We start from the raw sequence: 8,788 nt of genomic DNA on the forward strand, positions 1-8,788 counted from the left end.
CTACTTCATCACTTTGCAGTCCAGTTAACCGCTTGACATATGACCGTCATCATTTAGCGCATATATCTCCGGGGAAGGCTTTTAAGACTCGCTCTTAAAAACCATTCCAAATCACGCACTTCTCCCCCTCTTTTTACCCTTTTTCATCCAATTGGCCATTCTACCCCTTGAGTGGTCTCCGTTGGCAGCCCATTGAGGGGGCGTGTCAATAGCCCAATGCTGCATTTAAAATGTCCATTCCATTCCATCAGAACGTTTACGAGATGTGGACGATGTGCAGCAATGTCTGAGTTTGAATGCTGCCGCACAGTGGTCTGAAAAGAGTGTAAAAACCTATAAAACCTCCAAATTATACTAGAAACACCTTACCACAAGAAACTCGTGATGATTAACTCTTTAACATACAACATTTTGAATTTAAAAATTAAGTGAGAAAAGATTATTTTACATTGGATTAAAAATTCAGTTTTTCACAAACTTTTTTCATTTCAAATTGCTTTAAACAAAAAAATTGATTTCAGGCCTCAAACCGCCAAGCAGGCTTTTTCGTCTCAATTAAAAAATCGCTTAAAAATCTTGTTAATTGAATAACTTTTTAAAGAATCATTAGATCAAATAATTTGGTATCGTTCAAAGTGTACTAAGAAATACTTATAATTGTGAGCTTTGCACAATCTGACTCCCCAGTTTTATTTTTTTGAATTTGAATTGCATTTTTTCAAAAATTATTTAGTGTTTTTAAATCAGAACATTGTAGTAGATTTTTAATTCTTCTTGAATACCTAAAAGTTCTCTTGCGCATAATCTTTTCGCGATTCGTCACTATGTAAACAGCCGTCCACAGTATAAAGGATGTTAATGGTTATGATTTCCCTTTATGAATAATAAACTTTCGTTTAAAAGGATACCAACCGTAACAAATCGATACATTTCTTATATTTTTGCTTAAGAAATATATAGGATCCAACTAACTGTGCCGTGGAACACCATCCCCACTTTTTGTGGCCACAAGCAAATGCACTTTCCTGGCCACGACTAATTTTATGGCCCCCATTCTCGGCAGAAACTTTGTGTGCGTCTCCGGGCTGCTCATTTCTTTTTTTAATGGTCGCAGCCTGGTCGAGTCGGGACGAAGTTGAACGGGTCTCTGGCCTGGACCGGCGTAGTAATTCTTCTTAGCTCTTAACTCATAATTGCCAGCTTGGCCAGCGCCGTCTCGGCCATTATGACAATTGGCAATGCACCAAAAAAGCAGCGAGCAGAGCCAACTTCTTTGATGCGTGGCCATGAGGCCAGAAGAACAATTAAATGACAAGCCAATTTAATGAGCAGACGGCGGAGATTCCCGGCCAAGATGATGTCTTGTCTCAGTTCGCGGCTTAATGGCCAAATTATTGTCACTTTGAAGTTGGCGCCATTAAAGATCGTCGCTTAAAGGGCTGCCAAAGGGCCATTCCCATTGGATTGTGCAATTGGAAACCACAATTTTACAGCTGAAATATTATGACGTTAATTTTGTGATTTTTTTTGTAAATGCGATTTATTCAACTGGCGGCGCGTCGCTAATTCCCAACGAACCCAAAACCAAAAGCCACTCACGCGTGATTCGCCCAAAAAACCGATGTGGGCTTAAATTCTGACTTTAAAGCGCTTGCAAATATGGTGAAATAATAAATAATTGAGTGGGTGGGGCTGGAATGTCCAATGTTTGCTGTATCTATTTGGTTATTTTATTTACATAACACTTTGGCATTAATCGATTTATGGTGCCCTCTGGCGTTGACTTTTCGCATTGCCTCCACACACGGTTCATTGAGCCTTGTTGAAATTGTTTAAATGATTCGCATTATTTGCCTTGTATTTTTGGTGGCCAGCCAATCATGGGCGATTGTTAGCCATAGTTAATTGCATTTGGTGCGCCGAAAATTTAAATTAGTTATTTAATTAAGTTGCATAATACAGAGGTGCAGGACAAATAAACAGCTCGAATCCAGTGGGATATGAAATAGGCTAGAATTTGATTAATTCAATGCCTAAACGGATCTAAATTATCCAATCATATGCTCCGTCTAGCGGTAATTTATTCAAATGATAACGATAACCCAAGCAAGCAGTCGACATAAAAATTTCACACAAGATTTCCACTAACCCCAAAAAAGGGGCAGCCGGAAAAAATCTCGGCCATTAAGCTCGGTAAATGCTGTTAACATGGTAACTGGGGAGTCAACACGCACACACTCTCAGAAACAGGATCCAAAACACACAAACACACACACATACACAAGCACACATGAACACACACACAGGATAGAGGAACATGAAGCGTTTTAAATTTGCGTATTTTAGTCACGTTCAGGTAAATCTCAATTGAATCGAATGTGACACCGGATGTGAAAATTGTGCACATTTTCCAAGCATTTTGCCAGTGAGCGAGGCAGAGAGGAAAATTGAGATGGCAATGGAGGGAAATGGTCATGTTGCCGTTGTCATCGACGCGTTGTTGTTGCTGCTGCTGCCGTTCCTATTCCAATTGCTGCTGGATGAAAAGCAAAGCACGAGGCACAAACAAAGATCGCATCAGTAAGCATGCTGCGAAATGTTCCCTGCCGAACAGAGGAAAACACGTCGTCAAATCTATCTTACCGATTCAGGGGCCAGCCAGGGACAGCCGTGGATGAATGACGGGCATGACTCTGGCCTTTGCTTTCCCAATGCACTCGAAAAATTGGGGCGCAATTAGGCAACTCCATTTTTTCCATTTTTTTTAACTACACCAAAACTTTTTAAACATGTCAAAACAACAATTTCCAAACGTAAAACTTGAAAATAAAAATGTTTATTGAAAACAATGTACTAACTAGTTTGGATTATTGAAAATGATTGATGAAAATGATTGAAGATGATGATTCTTCAAAGTTCAAAACAATTGATTTAAAATATAAAATGTTTTCTAGAGCAACCTTGATCTAATAAATATTTCCTTTGAATTTAATCAAAACTATAAATTATTATAAGGCACGATTTTAATTTATTAAGTGTAACTGCAAATTTAATTTGATTATTTTATTCAAATATAAATTCTTTGCAAGCCAATTTTCGCTTAGCCTAGTTCAAATTTCTCAATGTGTAAAGAGAAATCATGGGTATCGTTGTAAACAAAGCGTTTACAGGACATTGCAGACAACATTTCCCTCTCTCACTCAACTTCTTTCCTTCGCTCTAGATTTTGCAATTTTCAAATTCCCATTGACGTGGGCCATGGCTACTTTGTGTTCATGTCCACAGAGCTGTTCCTAATATGCCGCACCTGATTTTTATGACGAACCAAGAGTGTGAACCGAACGAGCCGTAGGAGGAATGTGGGGTTAAGGGTAGAGTTAAATGTGGGAAAAAGGTGTTAAATGGGGCCGCTTTGAGGAACGCACTTGGCAAGGCTGTTGTTGACCCAGGCTAGGTGGCAAATGGAAGGATATCCACATACACATCCTGTATCTGCACCTCGTTTTGCTTTGATGTCGGAGTGGTGTTGGTAAATATTGACTCAGCACATTAACGCCAATTTGACCCGGGGCAGACATGTAGATTGTGCTCCTTTTGTTGCCAGCCAAGGTATTAAAGTATTTCCTGCCCCGGATCCTGGGTATCAAAATCGAGTTAGCAACTCGCCCGGCTCAACGTATAATTACATTGTTATTTATTGAATTTTCGCCCCGAAAACTGCAGCAGCAACACATAAACAACATCAACTTTTGCCCGGATCCAAAAATTGTTTAGCGACAAATTGTCACAGGCGCTGACAAGAGTTTGTACTCAGTTCGAAACTCACTTTTGGTCCAAAAGGACAGGCAGTCAGTCAGCCAGTCAGTCAGACAGCCCGACATGATGCGCTCTACCACAAAATATTCCGCAAAGTCAACAGCGGCAACACAAAATGAGGTCAACCATGAAAATTGCACCGGCGGCAGCAATTTCTCATTTTGAGTTTAGCAGGCTGCCGTGGCAAGAGCAACAAAAACCAAAGTACTCCATACGAAAAAAGCAAAAAAGGAAAGAATTTCGCGATGCGGTCCACTGAGTGCAGTTGTTGCTGTTGCTCTTGATGTTGCTGCTGCTGCTGCTGTTGCTGCTGTTGCTGCTTGTTCCTGCGGTCGATCAGTTGCTGTTGCTGCATGTTTTTGGTGTAGTTGCTGCTGCTGCTGGTGTCATGTCGTTCATCAGCGTAACAATTTTTATTGCCGGTCGGACCGCAACTTTGTTGTCGATAAAATTTTAATTCGCTTTGGCTTATATTTTTTTTGTTCGGTCCCTTTATGCGATTTCAATTTGGGCTTTGGTAAAAGAGTGCAGACAGAAAGGAGAGTTTTAAAAATATGTCCATATTAAGTTGACCCAAAAAAGGATAGTGCAGAATAACAGGAAATTAATTAAATTTGAATTATTAAATTGGAAACTAAGTTTAAGCTATATGTAAGCTAACTATTATGAATGATATTTTGTTCTTTGTAAACACATTTAGTTAAAATATATTTCAAGAGCATTTTCCATTCGTTATGGCAGAAATTTGTACGAATTTATGCATGCATCCTTCGACGGCCCTGCGCCAAATTGATTTATAGCGTTCAAACACGTTTCGCCCAAAAAAAATTGCAACCCCAAGAGGGGACACAAAAAACTTGAAGACACCACGGCAATCACGTCCCCAATTATAAACACAACTAATTGCCCCGGCAAATGTTGCATGAAAGCGTTGCGAATTCTTAAAAACATGGCATACAAATTTTGTGCTAAATTGTCAACATTAGCAGGGGGAAGCAGCAATCCCTAGATGCAACAATGGTCGAAACAGCAGCAGCAACACTTGACACAGCAACAACTTTTGACACCGGAGCAACAATTTAAGGCACAAGAAGTCGCAGATTGCTTGGGCCACATTTATCATGGCTACCGTTTTTAGCTCTGCACGCTTTTGACCTGCTGCACAGGAGCAACGCGCGTGCCACGAGCAACACAAGTCACAGTCACAGCAGCAACACCAACAACACCAACAGCAGCAGCTAACAGCATCAACACAATGGCAACACGAATGCTTCCGAGAGTTTAACTTGCTCAGTGATCTTTGATCTTATCTTGGCCAACAATCAGCAGGTAAAAGTGTTATACTGCAGATAAGTCCACAAAGAAAAAATACATTTATTAAGTTTAAGAAAGCTTAAAATATTAAATTTGCTCAGAAAAATGTTGTATAACACCTAAATTTTCAAAATTACCTAATATCAAGGAATAAAACTAAAGATGTAAACCTGGCCTATATATTTATATATAATCATTTAAATTATTTTGCCAATAATAATGTATTGATGACATTTCTAGATATTTTTTTCAATTTTATCAATAAAATATTATGTTTAAGTGATTTCAATATTATAGTTAATTATATTTAAAAGAGCTTTTCAAAACAAAAATTTAGGAATTATAAAATTTTAATCATACAAATTTGTGATCCATTAATAGAACCAAGTAATTTCAAAGTTAAAAAATATAAAAAATGCTATTTTTTAAATAAGTGTTATTGGCTCTCCATATTTGTTTGTATATGTGTCTACAGCATTAAACAAATATTAGCTGTAAAATACTAAATGAAGTGCTTCTGGAAGTCTTTCTTTATAAACTTCCATTCTCTCCCCCTTTTGCTGCTCATTAATTGAATCTTCACATTTTTCAAACTCTGCGCAGTGTTCATTAATCGTTTCCCGCACACCAGTCATCTTCAGATGCATAATATGGGCACGCCCCATACATGTTGCAAGTGCCACTTTCGGGCTGTTCTCGTTTTCCTTTAGCCCAACTTTACCCTTTTCTTGCCGCATTTATTGTCGCTGTTTAATGCGTTTTTAAAGTGCACGAGCCCCGCCCACGGGGCGTATGACGTATAACGTTTGCAGTTATTCAGTGCCGGCAATTAGCCAGCGAATGTCATAAACGAACCACCAGCACCACCAGGGCCACTTCGAGCTGTCAAAAACTACGCCAACTAATGACAGTGCGATTGGAACTGGAATTGGAATGGGAATCGAAATGGGTCTCGGACGGAGAACGGAAAACGGGCCATGGGATTGGATTGTGGGATTGAAGCTTCGCAAGATGTAAACGAAGCGAGGCAATTACACATGCAAATTGCCGGCACAAACCTCAAAACTGGAGTCTCGCCGCGAAGTGAACACCATAAATCAGTTGTCATTGCCAGATCTCGGTTTGTCTAAGCACACGTCAAATTGCAGTCGTGGCAGGGAACACGGACACAGTGGGGGAACTTCATTAGCAGGAGAATCAAAGCGAACGAGCGATCATTAACATTTTTGGATAATTAGCAGTTTAGCTCAAAGCCCACATTCTAGGGCCTAAAACTAATTGGTAAGAAAAGAGACTTGAATTTCTAATTTTAAAAAAGAATTAATTAAGTCTTTTGAAAACTTACCTTTATGGTTTTTGTTGCACTTATTCATTTACTTTTTGTATCTTAACCTAAACCATTTTAAGCCAAACATCAATGTTCGATAATTTCTATTATTTACAATTTACCTTTTTACATATTTTTTATTTATTTGATCTATTATATTTAGGTTAAAATAATCTTTCGAAAGTCAGAACTTTATTTAAGAAATAAGAAACATAGTTTATATATAGTTTTTATATTATTTAATATATTTCATTTAGGCAGATACAAAAAACAAACGAGCGTACCCAAAATGGTTTTTTTGATAATTCACATTTTGTGCTATTAGAGAAATGCTCATTCATCTGGCAGAACTAGTTCTAAAAAACTAAGAGGCGACCTTTATTTCAAGCACATTTTCAATCTTCTCCCGCAAAACTGGTTAGCCTCCTCCACACCTGGTGCCTCCCCCTTTTGCCCGCCCAAAATTGCCTCTTGGCAACCAACTCAGAACCTCAGCTGGAATTGCAGGCAGACCAGCGACATGTTGCTGGTGTCGCCAACAGCAGCAATTGCTGCTGACGTCGGCGGCGACAAAAAACACGCTGCCAAGTGATGCGGCGCACAGCAACAGTAGCAACTGGCGACTTGTGGCGCGCTAAACCGCGTGCCACCAGCAACAGCACTAGTAGCAACATCCGCACCTAGAACCGAGTCTCGTGTTCGGGTTCGGCTCCTGCTCGTGAGTTCTTCTGAAGATGTTGCTGCTTCTGACTTAGGAACCACAATTCAAACCACCTCTCAAATGAGAAAACCCCGTTTGCTCTCGTTAAAGTGCCAACATGTCCAGTTGCTTATCAGTCAACTCACTTTTTCCGCTTGTCATAAATTATGAGAACTGTTGCAGTTTTATGGCCGCCTTTTGTTTACACAGCAGGCAGCCCAGGCGAACACCCACACGCACACATGAGTGCACAAAGAAAATATTTCCCCAAAATTCCTGGGCTCTGTATATTTTATACAAAGAATAACACTCATTCAGGGAAATTTAGCATGATCTTTATTAAATTTGTAATATTTTTATTAAATCACTGCCATTTTAATCACAGATTAAATTGAATGCATTAACAAATCTACTTATAGTAATATTCTAACCACTTTTTTTTTGTATTTAAAAGCTAAGAAAAGCATAGAAAATGCATGTATACATGCAGTTAAAACTCTAATAGATGAAATATAAAGTACAAATAATACAAAGCCCTAAAATACTTATAAATACGAGTAAAACTAATTTTAAGTAGGTGTAAATGCCAGAAAGAGGATTATAAACTTTGACTATACGGTTACGAAGTCATGTGCCAAAGCACAACAAATTCATATTCGCCCATATTACTGCTAGTTTTCTCTCTGTGCATGAATGTATAGTGCCCATTTGGAAGACTCACGCGTGGTCGCGGCGATAACTCATCCAAGTCACGCCGTCTGCCGCGTTCTCCGGATCGTTCCGCTTGCCTGGTCGCTGGAGTTCATCTAACAGCGGGAGGAGCCGTCCCAAAACCGCCTAGCACTTCCTGCCAATCCCTGTGGCAAGGTCCCCACACCCACTGCCACTCCCGCCTCCACCCACCGCATTGCAAATCATTTTCGAAATGCTGCGACGCACGCTAGAAATGAGCTCGTTTGAAATTCAAACATTTTCACTTACCTCACCTCTTTTCCGCAGATTTTCCACCGCTTTTCCCGTTCCAACTTTCCTCCCCCCTTGAGCTCACTTATTCATTGGTGCGTGTTGGCAAATGCCAAACATTTTTAGATGCGACTGCCAACTGAAGCTTGTAAATACTTTGGAGTTGTGCAAAAGTGGAGAAAAGATTTGCTGCCATCTCGGTTCGTATTCGCGGTATTCACTGTTGTTGTTGTTGCTCCTCGCCAGTATTTGCTGTATGCGCCTTTTGCCAGCTGCGATTGGCATTTCAGCAGCAATGGGGCTGAGTTCAAGAAAAACGGGGCGAAAAGCGGAGTTCCCGAGTCGGAAATGCGAAAGGGAAACATTTTTAATGCATTTTTAATTAATTTTTTGCCGCGTCAATGGGCCAATGGGCGGGTTGGGGGCGTGGTGACTCGCGAAAGACAAAGTTGCCACTTTAGTTAACAGTTAAAGTCCTGAACTTTTCACTGCAGTGATTTTCTTTTAACGTCTGGCGAGGGAGAAAACAAAGGTAGCATAAGTACTAACTACATTTTATGAAAAATATTTTAATTTTTGGTTTGTTCAATGGATGTTAAATGCTAAAAGAAAAATATTTTATAATTGAACATTCCCCAGCAAAGCTATTAAATTATTAATTTATTATA

Source organism: Drosophila rhopaloa, unplaced genomic scaffold, assembly GCF_018152115.1.
Source record: "Drosophila rhopaloa isolate 14029-0021.01 unplaced genomic scaffold, ASM1815211v1 contig_163, whole genome shotgun sequence".
Taxonomy (NCBI): domain Eukaryota; kingdom Metazoa; phylum Arthropoda; class Insecta; order Diptera; family Drosophilidae; genus Drosophila; species Drosophila rhopaloa.